General features: G+C 46.1%; 1 long non-coding RNA gene across 1 annotated transcript; it reads left to right on the top strand.

Moving 5' to 3' along the window:
* The first annotated feature begins 350 nt into the window (after positions 1 to 350).
* Positions 351 to 9,104, top strand: LOC114013080 (uncharacterized). Its single transcript, XR_003555926.2, has 5 exons — positions 351 to 485; positions 577 to 699; positions 2,554 to 2,701; positions 4,230 to 5,471; positions 6,384 to 9,104. It is a non-coding gene; the product is annotated as an uncharacterized LOC114013080 (long non-coding RNA).
* Positions 9,105 to 13,699: the final 4,595 nt, after the last annotated feature.

Below are 13,699 nucleotides of genomic sequence, written 5' to 3'. Positions count from 1 at the left end.
CCTGTGTAGCCCAGCAGTGCAGTATTTACCTCAAAGTCTTTCCCTTTCATACATGAACCTCCTGCAGAGGGTCTCAGCTCCTGTTTAGCACTCCAGGGCAATGTGGAGACAGCATGGCTCCTTCCAGTTGCTTGGCATCATAAATCCTTCCCCTACTGGCTTCATGAACCAAATCAATGCAAAATTGATGCACCTCAGCAAAGATCTGCTGAAGTGCACCAGTCTCCCCTGATTTATGCAAGCTGAGGCTCCATCTTGTCACTGTTTGCTTGTTCCCACCCAGGGACAGTTTGGGTGAGTAATTGATGGTGCTTCCCACTAATGCACCCTCTTCTCCTATCTCTCAGGGATGTTGCTGCACAGGCAGAAGCTGGCCCTGGGCTGGGCCACCTACCAGCAATCCATCCAGGAGATGTGCTGGGCAAGGCAGCGTGATGCTCAGCAGAACAGGAGCATGATCCTGGGCTTATCTGTTTTGGCAGAAGGTACTGACCTACTAATGGAGATTGTGGCAGCTGCCTCATGCAGGTGACTTACGGCCCTCAGCCTGGCTTTCATTTTTTTAATTTAATTCAGACAGAGACCGGGGACGGTGAAGAGAAGGTGAATGACACAGGAAGGATCCACAAAGGCCCTGTAACCATCTGCCCATCAGTGGGGAGAAGCAGGACAGAGAAAAACAATTATCTTCCAGAAAAGGTTGGAGTGTTGTAAATAATATTTCTTTCATCCCAGTTTCCGTATGGGCCACCCCATGCAGCACAGCCCTGCTTGATGTGGCCTTCCTGGAAATAATGTCACAGCACGGGAACTGCTGCTGTGGCTGCTCGGGTTGCATGAACAGCTTTGACATGGTCATGCACGTGTGAAATACCTGTAAGCTCAGCATCAATGAAAGCAACGAAAATACTTCACTAATGACTCATTACATGAATGTGTCATTTTTTAAATACACAGAAAATCCAAAATGTTTTCAATTGGCAGCTCTTCTTTGTGCATCCTCCCTGCTTTGTTGTGAGGTGGCAGCACGTTTCTCCGCGAGCAGATCTGCTCAGTCAGAGGGACACACATTCAGGCTATTAACATATAGATGGGGCATCTCTGGAGAATAGGATAGGATATGGCACCCCTTCAGACCAGCTCCTACAGGGATTTCTGGGGACAATTGCACAGCAAATGTGATGGTCCTCACCTGGGAGTTAAGTAGACCCTGGATCTCTTCCCTGGTTTAGTCTCTGATTAAATAAAGTGGAGACACATTGCTCTGGCATGATGACAGAGAAAATCTGTACAGTAGGGGAAAATATACACCAGCTGACAAGTCAGTGTCCAGAAGGGAAGAGCACAAGATACCATTTCCAGATCTGCCTTGCGTGACTTCCTTCATACATAAAAGGCTGAAGAATCTTGTCTAAAAGACCTTATCTACACCAGAGGAGTGCTTCTTGCATGTTCCCTTGGCGAACCCTTCGATTGTGGTAGCTCAGACAAGAGCACTGAAAGTATTAACAGCCAGTGGAGCTCAGGAGAGGGAGCACTCAGACTGTGAGATACAAGATATAGAGACCAAAAAAAGTCTTTTATTTAGACTCTCTTTCACTAGGCTACTTTGACCCTGACTGGAGAAGTACCTACAACACAGATTTCCAGCACTGGCCAGGTGTCCATGCTGGATACTGCACAGCAAATAAGAGCCTTTCTCATGTTTTTGCTGAAGATGACCACTTAAGCCAGTAAGGGAGAGGTGGGCTGGCGGGAGAGGGGAGCTGGTGGAAGTGGGAACAGGGTAAAAGTAAAGCAGGGAGGTTTTGGGGCTGGCTGGGATTGGAAAGTGTTTCTCAAGCATATTTCTCTGTGTCCATGTTATGCAACAAGCTCAAGTGAATTCCCTCAGGGCCAAATCCTTTCTCAAAGCCTGCTCAGCCTTTTCTTGAAGTTTTGCATGGGGTTGATGGGAGCAGGGAGTCTTCTGGGACAGCCTCATCCCCAGGCAAAGAAGATACTGAGTTCCCTGTGTGGCTGGGGGCAGGAGGCACATCTCTACATTCCCAAGCCTGGGCTTCCCCTGGGAAAGGGCTCTTAAATCAGACGGGGCAGGAGCTGTTTGCAACGTGACTCATCCGCACACTATGAACAAGCAGGCATAAACTGCTCCTGAGCTCTCGTTTCTCACCGGAAAGGCAATTCCACCCTGCTGCCTCACCCCCCCACCTCCCCCTAACACACACATATATTTCAGCTCTGTGTTGAAGTCTCGATTTTGATCTACGATCCTAGAGTGATGTGTGGGCTGGAGCCTGAGCCTGTGTAATGGTTGATCTAGGTGGGAGATTTGTCTCAATGGCAGCTATGTGTGTTGCAGCATCTGTGCCACTCCTGATGGGAGACAGGCTGTTCCCCTTCTCTCTAGTGCCATCGGCATGTGCTTTCATTTGCTCTACACAGTTTCCCAGCTGGGTGGTCAACTGCTGCAGAAGGGGAGGCAGGTCCCCTGTCCTGATGCACATTAGAAGAGGAGTCTTCTGCTAATCCCCTTCTCCATGTTCTCTGCAGGAACTGCTGGGTATCTGAGCACAAAGACAGCCACAGCATCTTCTTGCAGAGGCTGAACTGGTCATCTCAAATCTCTGCTGCAGGGCTGTCCTCTGAGAAAGTGATTGTGATGGACACAGCCCAGTGAGTGGTGCTACAGGTGGCCATGGTAAGTACCAGGATGATTACCTATTTTGCACTGAGAGCTGGGAGTAAAGGTGGGATTTCAGGGACTGAGGCAGTGGAAAAAACTATAAACAGTCGTGAGACCTGGTGCATACTATCATGAGACCCGAGACAAAATGGGCAGAGTTTTGCTGCTGGAATATTCTTCTGAGTAGCAGCATTTGTCCCTGCTCGTTGCAGGAGGTTGGACTAGATGACCTTCAAAGATCCCTTCTCTGACTTTCTGGCTTCCTAGAAAGTGATTTCCAACCAGATCTTACTAGGAGGATATTTTTCACCATGAGGGTGTTCAAACACTGTCTGGAGACCACAGAGGTGGGGGAATCTTAGGGAGGTGTTCATGAGGTGACGAGACAAGGTCTGAGGCAACCCCATCTAAGCTGGCCCTGCTGGGCCAGGACACCTACATTATTCCATGATTTTCTGATTTATTTTAGGATGTGTTACCTATGCTGTTCTGTGATTACAGCTCCTCAGCCCTCCAAGCTGTCTATGTGATATTGTCCATCAGAGACCTTGAAAGCCTGGAAACCTCCTCTCTTCCAAACCCACCACTGTGTCTATCAAATGTGAAATGTTTGGCAGAGACCTTTTTAAACACGTATTATCATTAAAACCTCCCAATAACCTGAGCTTTTATCATTGTCAGAAAAAGGCTTTTTTGCGGACAGTGAAGGCTACAAAGCTAAAATCACTCAGGCAGTTTCAATTTATATACTTTAAAGAAAACTTGCCCACAAACTTTGTCTCACAGCAAAAAGTAGTGTGTGTTAAAACAGCATTGCTTGTGTCAATTTACTCTCTAAAGCCTTTAGTCTCTAAACACTTGCAGGGAGGGAAATACCCCTGTTATCCAGGGCAGCCGAGTACCAGCCTTGCAGAGCTTCCTCCCCTCCTTTGTATTTAACACCTTTTTCCAGGGTTTGGCCGCCAATTTCAACTAGTGCTGGGTAAGCTGGAATTGAGTTTGCTGTGTTTGTTCGGGAGATGTCTAGGATTTCTGGAAGGAGCAAGGCTGCTCCCAGCCTGAAGATGGCAATGCAGAGCCACCAGTCTGAGACCTGGGAAGGGCTGATGTCCCCGGGCCGGGCAGTGCCCATCACAGCCTTTCTGCTCAGCCCAGTGGCTTTAGTGGTCTGACTTTGGGTCTTCTGAATCGATGCCGAAATTAGCCCGGAGTAGATCGTGTAGAGAACTCTCTCCTAGTGCCTGAAAGGTATGACTTTTAATGAGACATCCTTGCAACATTCAGGGATAAGCAAGAAATTCGTTAGAGATACAGCCAAAATATCAAAAGATAATAATAATGACAACAAATAACTTATTCTACAGTAATATCAAGCACACCTAGACCCGATGGTGACAGGGACTGTGTAGACAGAGCAGCACGATTGTCCCTGCCCTAAGGAGTTTGAGATCAAAGGGAATCACCTCTCCTGCTTCTATACTCTGCAGGTGTTTCAACCCACCACCACTTTCCCATGGTGAATTTAACATTTATCTTGCTGCAGGACCTTAGGAAAGTCACGTGCATGGCTGCATTTCCCTGCAAGAAGAGAAGTGCTGGGGGATTTAGCAAAACGACATCTGGCAAGGCCAAGCTCCAAACAGGTACAAGGGTCCAGTTATTCTGCAAAGCTGCCCCCTCTCCCAGTTCTGGCATGGGACACTGCTGATCACAGCCTGTGCAGTGTTTGGTTGGTATAGGCTATTTCCACTGTAGCCAAGTGTAGTGGACTAGTGGCTGCAGAATTTGGAGGGTAGAAATAAGGAAAATGCCTTTAACAAAAATAGGGAAAAAATACTTGCTTGTATGAGAGGCTCCGGAGGAGACAAAGTTTGGTTTCTTTGGGGAACGAGACCATGAGAATAGAGAAGTTCTTAATGGGACGTGTACTTTCGCACCATCTAAAATTAACCCCATAGCCTCATCAATATCTTCTCTTTTGAAAAGACATCATTATCCTGCCTCCCCATGCTGGAGACAGGCTCCTCAAGCTGATTTTGACATTGCTGTGCTACAACCGTTTGTTACACTGACAAGGGCTGTGTCTAGATGAATGCTTGGGGCACATATACAAGGTAATTTCAAGGCATCTTCACTAGGAAAGACACATTGCTAAATGCTAATCAAAATGGGCAGCCATGGTGGAAACAAATGCCTGATTCAGAATATCTGGTTGTGATACACCCCGTCAGGCACACTAATGAGGATATTCAATCAGGCAGACAGATGCTGGGTTTGCTAACCTGGTCCTTAACCATGTGCCAGGGAGAAGGAAGGAAGCTGCTGATTTTGAAGACAAATGTCCTTCCTGGGTATTCTGGCAGTATGCTTGTTCAGGCACTTTCCAGCTTTGGAGACCAGACTTGGAGATAGGGCTCTTAAAACCTGCACTCACATGTTGCAGCCCACATGCCCAGGATCCAGCCTGTTGCATCCCCATCTCCTGCCATTTCTCTTCCCAAAATTTTCTCTAGCCCTCATTGCCCCTTCCCAATATTGGCCTGTTATCTGACATGCAGTGCTTGCTGTTAATGCTTTTTTTCGCCCCCCAACTCCCTGCTGTGAAAATTAATGGGGGACATCTGAGCTGCCTGCTAATACTTCCAGATGACAGAAGGGAGCAGCCGCAGAGTCAGCCTCCCTATTTCCCTGGTGCCTCCAGTGATGCTGCTGTTTTTCGGTGGATGGAGCTTCTTCATGTGAGTGACATAGGCTTAACATGGAAGACTGCTGGGGTGAAAAAGAGGTGAGAAGCTCTAGATAATACTGGCATTACCTCAACACCATCCCTTTTCCGTCCTTTTTCTGGACCACCTGGCTCATGGCACATGGTAACACCCGCTGTGAGCTCAACAGAATTCAAAAAGGGATGCAACATTTGTATGGACAGCATCAGGTTTTACACTAGCAACAAAGTCCACGGGAAAAATAAACAACCCAGTGCAGAGAAATAAGCTGGGCATGAGTCAAACTGTGGCTGACTGTGGCTAGTGGAGGTTAGGAGTTGTTTTCCAGGACCTTGTCGCCTCTCTATTGCTATGGTTGACCCTAGGCATATTTCTTTAAAGCATTCAGTGCTGCCCTATGTCCGAAACAGAGGGACATCCCTGGATGAAGGCTGCTCTGATCCACCAGTTCTCTCTGGTGGGAAACTCAGTGGATCCATGAGAAGGACAATCCACTTCAAATCCGAGTGATAGTATCCACAGATCAGTCAGAAACATGTTTCCTTTTAGGACACTCAGTTGGTCCCATCACAAGGTGCACAACCCAGTGAATGCAAATTGTGCAGGTTTTCTCCCCCCCACACAACTTCAGGGAAAACAGGTTTTCCGTAAGGCTGGAGCGATGCTTTTTGTGTGAGTGCCTTAGTGCCATCTCCCGGGTGGAAGGGGAAATTCTCATTTTGGAGGTGCAACGTGTGGTCTGAACACCCCTGGCTGTGCAGGTTTAGTCATTCAGCCACCGGGTGTATGAGTGTGACATCAGGATAGCACACTGCCTCATCCTGCTAAATGGCTAAATAAATGTCATCCTTAGGATGTATAATGGAGACGTCTGTTCAGGGAAAAGGATGCTCTGGATTTCATCCCTCATCATCACCGTGAATTTGCAATGAATGTTTTCCATCTTTAATCTTGTCTTTTATATTTCCCAGCATGGAAGAACAGACTGAATGCTGAACTTACTTGGTGCATACTTTATGGGAGAATTCATTCTAAAATGATCAGAAGTCAATCCAATGATGACTATTTATCTACTTTGAGGCTTTCTAGATCTCTCTGCAAATTATCTCATTGGACATTAGAGGTGTAAAACCTCCTTGCTGAATAGTTTAATGAATTACACAGTGCTGAAAGACAGGCTAAAACATGTCTGTGGCCATGCTGGTCCCCACTACAGAACACCCACTTCACCGAAGAGTGATCGAACCCTCAAATGTGTTGGATGCTGTCTGAAGCTTGCATGGGAACAGGCAGAATTCCCACTGCAATAACTTCCATGGAAGAGCACGGTTAAGAAGAACTAGTGGTTTATGACAGAACGGGCATAAATTTTCAGAGGTATTTGTACAAATGTAATTAGAAGCTGAATTTAGCCCAACAGGGTCAAAACATTGGTGCTTGGGATCTCATTAGCATAGTGTGAAATTTGTAAAAGAAAAGCACCTGCAGGAACACCGCTTGGACACCTGCACTGCTCTGCAAACAGCATTGCTTGCTGAACACCAGCATTTCTTGGAAGCCTGCAAGGACATTCAAGGGCTGATCCTTAGCCCCATCACAGAGCAATTGACTTTTCCTTCTGTTTTGAAAAAAATTCTTCCCATGGCTACCACCCAGCCCGCAATGATGCAATAAATAATTCAGCATGTGCTTAACATTAATCCTTATAAATAGTCCCACTACCCTGTTAGGTGCTTATGTTAGAGCAGAACAGCTCTGAACACATCTGTAGTCACACCACTTCGGTGGGCTGAAAAGCAGAGTTCCCATGGATCACCGTGGAGCAGTGATTCCCTGAAGAGGACTCCATCAGTGCAGCATCTCTGATCTCTTCATCACAAGACAACTAACCATGTGCTTAAAGCGATTGTGTGTTTACGAGTTTTGTTGGAACAGGTTTTTCATGTAATGTTTTATAATATAGCGGTGATGGAGAGGGTGAGAAATGCCCTTCTTCAGAGGGGGCTGAAGGAGCAAGACTTAAAGATCAAAACCACCATCTGCTGCAGCCAGATCTCCTCTGGTAAGTCCTGCCCATGGCTCAGCCACCAACCTGAGCAGAAATCATAAGCAGAAGGAAAGAATCTGTCAATTAACATATTTCACCAAACTATGATTTTTGTCAAGGGATGATGATTAAACAAAGTTTTGGGAGTAGTATAGTTTTAATGAAACTTTCATGGGCTAAGGGCAGATTTGAAAAGAGATAGAGAGAAAGAGAGAGAAGCGAGAAAGGCTTATTGTGAAGTAACCGATAGCTTGGCAGTTGAGAACAAAAGCAACTGCCGACCACTCCTCCCGGTTTTCCTAAAATCAAGTATTTTGCTTTCCAACCAGGCTTGCCTGGCCTCATGCCTGTTTCCGTGTTGTTTCTGTGTGGCAGCTCAGGTTCTGTTAGTGTTTGGGACCACGTCTGCTGGGCTGAAGTGTGGGACGCTACCTTCATAGAAACTCATAAGCACTGAAGTGGTCTTCACTGCCTTTATTTGATCGTGCTTAAATGAAGAGAGGTTCTTTGGCTTGGTTAAAAACTACATGAATCATCCAGTAGGAAATGAAAGAGAATGTATTACTGAGATGTAATGATTCCATTTATGGTATACAGATCTCCCCGATGCTGCCACAAGATAAAAATGAATTTGCAGTTGTAAACGACTACATGATGATGACAAGTCCTCTACATGCTTGGCCTGCGCTCAGCTCAGGGGCAGGTACCATATGCTTGCCTCAGTTCTCCCTCTTTTGGAAGAAAACAGGCATGCCTGCTCTTGGGCTTGGCACTCCTGCACACTGCATGGTCAGCTGGCACATTTCTTGCTGGATTTGCCTCCAGCAGATATAAGCCACATTGGTAAAGCTGTTGGAATTTTCCACTGTTTTTTTTTTTTAAATGGAAAGAACATATTGTGTAATACTAATGCTTTGATTTTGCCCATATTTTTCAGTTCTCCTTTAGTGAGATCAAAATGAAATGTTTCAACCAAAGGTTGAGCTGACCCCAATGTTTTACTTTCCTCTTTAGCTTCTCAGTCACTGGACCTTGGGAAAGTTGTCCTGTGCGTGGCCTGAGCCTTCCCTTTACCTTGCAGGTCATACTGGTGCAGAGGACACATCTCAGGTACTTGGGGACCACATGGTTTTTGTAATACCTAAGCACTGTCACACTCCCAGTGAATGGTGGTTCCATCCAGCCAGGTCTGTCCTCCTAAGGAGGAGACAATCTTACGTGGAACTAAGCCTATATGAAACATCTCCTTTTTTTTCTTTTAACATTGTCAAATGGAAATGTGCTATAAGATTTGCAAATTTAATTCTCATCCTTCCGTGGCCAGCTGGAGACATACAGCTGTATATATCAGCAGTAAAATGAGATGCCAAAGCAACAGATTTTATTTCTCCATAGGCTGCATATCTGGAGAAGATATTCCCACAAATGATACATGGCTCCTGGCTGGTTTGCTGATAATGAGACAGTTAATTAAATAGGTCAGCAGGGCAAACAGTCACATCAGAAAGCTCCTGCTCTAATCAACCTGTGAGACTCTTCCAGCCTGGCTATGCCAGCTGCTGGCGCTTTCAATCTCAGTTCACAGTACAAAATGTCACTGTATTTACCCCTGGAATGTGCATATAAAAGACATAAATAAATATGAAAAGTGAAAACAAGCACTTCAGTGGTTTATGTCAATCAAGCTGTCTTGAGTCTCATGTAGAAGAGCAGATACAGGCTGTGATTTGCTACTGTGTATAATTACCTACACCCTCTTCAATTCAGCTGTGACACATTCTAGCAAAAAAACTCATTTACCTGGAGGGCCAGATCAGCCGCATTGCGCCACAGGTGACGGAGAATCTCCCAAAATCAGATTACCTTTCTCATTCTGGCATGATCACCCTTGTGCATTCTTGCTGAGAACTTGGGCTCGTGTACCCTGAAAGCTGCATCCAAAGGCTATTGAATTCCCTGGAAAAGTATCTGTTTATTTCAAGAGGCTTAGCCTTTATAGCAGTTGAATAAAAATTAGTAAGAGGAGCCCCTGCCATGGCTCTTTGCTTGCAGTCCCATGGCTGAATGAGCTCACCCTCCCCATCGCCCTTCCTTGCCCTGGTGCCTGCAGCGGTTACAGCTCCCTGCCATAAAACCAGTAAAACCAATATTGCTGTTACTAGTCCCAGCCTGCAGGTTTTAGGCTAACTCTGCCTCATGCTAGCTTTGCAAGGCACTGGTGCTGAGTTAGGTTAGTTTACATGATCATGCTGCACAGACTGGTGCTGGGTACTATATGTGATGGGGCACTTAAAAATAGTGGTTCTGGCTCAAAAAGAGCCCCTAAAGCTACAAACACCCCCTTCAGAGGGTTTTTGACCTAATTTGATCACCCACCTTTTCCAGGGCAGAGTCAGCTGCCCTTACAGTCACCCTCATCCTAACCATGCCAGCACATGGTGCTGGGTGAAACCCACCTGGCTTTTTAAATGGCTTTGTGGCCCAAGCGGTTTTTCACTCTGAAGGAACACTGCATTGAGTGGGACCCTCCCTTCCCCCCAAATTTCACCTCTGGGAAGGAGAAGGAAAGTACCTCAGTGTGAGCCCCAGACTCCCATGCCTGCACCTGCTGGGGAGGGAAGGACTGGCTGGGTTGGGGAGTGGATGGACGGGGATGCTCCTGGGGATGGGGCTTGTGCGACAGGACAGAAATCTCAGAGGCTGGAGATGAAATGCTCCGTCTGAGTCACCTCAGCTCTGCAATGCAGGTGCTTTCCCATCACTGTATTCCCGACTGTTTTGACCACTCTTCTGGGGATGACCAATATCTGAGTCATTCCCTTATAAAGCTGCTTCTGGATTCACATTTTCCACGGTTGCTGCACATCCTGTAAATGATGTTTTCCTATTCAAGTACCAGTTTTTCTTCCCCTTGGAGATGGCAAGAATCCTGTCCTCTGTCCCTTGATCACTCAAAACCTTGACCAATATGAATAATTAATAGTCTTATCTGGGGGATGACATTGAAAACTTGGTTTTTTGTTTATTTCCACATTTAAACAAACCATGGAGAACGGGTTTAAAAGGAATCCTGAAGGCACATCTATGCTGCTAAATGAGTGGGCCAGGGAAATCAGCTGAAGCACTGGACCACTGTGGTCCACACAGCTGTATTGGCTTACTCCACAGCTCTCCAAGACAACCCTGCTATAGAGGACTAGCCTCAAATAGTGTGGATGAAAGTCAGCTATGGCTGCTCAGTCTTGTGGCCAGAGTTTGGTCTTGACCATTTCTTCTTTAGCCCTGTGTCTGTATACATCTCTGTGAATGTATCTATAAATATGTGTGTGTCTCGACCTAATTGTATGCACAGTACTGTATTTGCAGGAAATGTAGCACGCTCACCCCTTGCTCCAGATGTCTGGCATCCGAAGTGTCCAAGTTACAGCTCCTCTTAATCAGTCCCTTGTGCATCATACTGTACCTCCCGCACCCAGTTGCCATCTGCCATTTATCTATCATGAACCATTCATTCACACAAGTCTTTTATTGTCATGTTAAGCACCCAGGCAAGCTGCAGCAATCATCAGCTTTGCGAGTTCAAGTTTTAATGCCCTACTTGGATATTCCCCGGCTGCACACCGTCCTCCATACAGCACCACTTACTGAGGGCCAACCTTTGCTCATCTTGTGACACTGTAAAGATATTTATTGAGATGTGCAACAACAATCAACATTCAACTCTTCTAGCTTGTGTCAGGTGCTGTCATCGTGTAGTTTTTCCGGCAGCAACGATTGCAGAGAGCTGAAAACGGATGGTTACATATCTGACGCAGCTGAGAGGGAAGCATGTTTAACTGCCAGATCACAAATGGTAAGTGGTAATATCCATTAGTGCCAGAAGCATTGTGGTAGTCCCTGCGTGCCCTTCACCTCCAGGTTAGCACTAATTGCATTGCCAGGCTTGGCCATACAGCGCAACACACAGTGACAACTAAAATCGCTTTTCCTGTGAAGAAAGCTCAGAGATAGTAACCAACTGACTATAAATCTCCACTGGCAACTAATGAAAAATCTGCATTTTTCCTTCCCATTCTGTGGCCAGAAATACAGCACCCGTACACTGCTGAAGCCTATTATGGGTTAGTGGGCATTTTGCAATAATAAGGTGGGGTAGGCACTTGCTTCAGTCAGTCTATTGTGCCAAGGGCAAGATGAAACCTCAGCTTTTCATGTTGTGAATAAAATATTAAGCTCCTGGCGTTTTGGTTTGTTTTGTGAGCAATGAATAACAAGAGAATTGGTGTGGTCTGACACTGAGCTGGAAACTTCAGCACAGCTCAGACTAGATTATCTTCAGCCTTTTTCTGACCTTTAGCCTCAGACTTTTTTTTTTTTTTTTTTTACTGCAGAAGAACTTGCTCCCAAGTGCGGACCACTGATGACTACTAACACAGGTGTGTGTCATCGCTGTGGGGTTTTGCGTTCAAATGATCGTACTGTAGCAGTGATACAGTTTTTTGGAACTGTAAACTGGAATTTGGAAAGACAGCAGCAGATCACCAGTCAGAGTCTCATGGAGCAGAGTCTGAAAACCAGTACAGCCATAGATCTCACTGGGGCCTTTGGCTTATATCAGGAGTCTCAAGAACAGAACAGGAAAGAGTGCTGTAAGTAGGTTTAAATCCTTGATGCATCCCTGTTCAGACTCATGGCTTGTTTTCCTCTAGGTATTTCCAAGCTGCAGTGAGCACTTTGGCCATTGCTTGCAAGGCTGCCCATAGGATGCGCTGTATAGGGCACCATAGTCTATGCCACAAGCAGACTGAACATGCCACAGAGGACACAGAGGAGCGGGTATTCCTCTGTGGGAGGGCTCAGAAAGCTGTAGGTCAGTCCTACTGTGGAGCTCTGTGTTGTTTTCATGAACAGATCTCTGAGTGCCTACAGGAGCCCTGCAGACTCCAGAAAATTCCTCCCCCATATTTGTTCATCCCCACCTGACATCCCAGCTGACCAGGCTTGGCAGACACTGTCTGATGCACTTGCTAAAGGATTCCTGTAGGCAAAAAGGAAAACTAAACTTCTGACTTTTTTTTTTTTCAACATTGAAAATGTGTTTTTGAAATGCGAGTCACTTCCCAAAGAGTCCCAATGACTTAGAGGTCGATGGCTGTGCCATAAAGGGACTTAAGTACACAAGCCCAAATGTATGGCTTTGAAAGCTGTACCTAGGCAGCACTGGAAGCCCGTGTGTCCCTGTGCTTTTAGTAGGAAGGGTCTTTAGGGAGCTCATCATCTAACAAAGAAAGAGGATCCTAATAGTTTTTCAGTGGTGGTCTAATCCAATTCATGTTTGGGTTATCATTTGGAACTGATGCTCAAACCTTTCAAGCAGGACTTCACCTTATACACCTGCTGAGAAGGGAGAGTCTGGGGAGCCAGGCTGGGATGGGGGATGCTCTCCAAACCCTTCTGCTTTGGTGCGGTTCCTGTTCACACCGAGTTCCCATCACTCATCATGGCTGGCAGGGACCTGCGGGTCCGTGGGTCCAGGTGCTTGCAGAACACTGGAAAATTGCTGAGTATGGTAACAAGGTGCTTTTCAGCAAGGGTGCCCAGGAACACTCAGAGCATTCATCTCACAGTGCTGTTATCCTCTTTCAGGCACTCTTCTGTCTGAGTTTGGTGCCTTTAAACCCACTGTGATGCAAAGGGAGACCTGGGCATGTGGGAAATGTGATCCAGAAACAGCTGGGAATGGGAAGCTGCTGGACATAACCATGGAGTGATGTTGAGCCCAACCCTTCTCTGGGAAATCAGGCAACTTCCCCCACTTTGAGGAGGAAAGAAAAAAACGTCTCCTGCTGTTCATGGCCTTTTCCATGAGGCTTAGCCAGGAATGCCTCCTTATGTGGGGATCTGGTGGTAAGAGCTGTGGCTGGGAGGAGATGACACTCAGATAGCTGTGGAAGAGCATCTGAAAAAGCTTACTCTGTTCCTCTGTTCACCAAAACTAGTTTCTACCTACTATTGGATAAAAAAATTAAAACATTTGTTTCTCAGTTTAGAAAAAATAAGTCTTTGGGTTTCCCATTTCCCAGTGGTTTTGCCAACCAATAGGCCCCATCTAAAGAGATAAAGAATGCTGAACAGGAAATTAAATCTTTACAAAGCAGGCTTTTTTTTTGCTTAAACACAGAACTGGGAAGGTAAAGTTAAAATCCAAGCACCACACAGTCAAAACAGGCTGGTTTTCAT

Source organism: Falco peregrinus, chromosome 2 (assembly GCF_023634155.1).
Source record: "Falco peregrinus isolate bFalPer1 chromosome 2, bFalPer1.pri, whole genome shotgun sequence".
Classification (NCBI taxonomy): Eukaryota; Metazoa; Chordata; class Aves; order Falconiformes; family Falconidae; genus Falco; species Falco peregrinus.
This window is presented reverse-complemented; position numbering and strand designations above follow the sequence as displayed.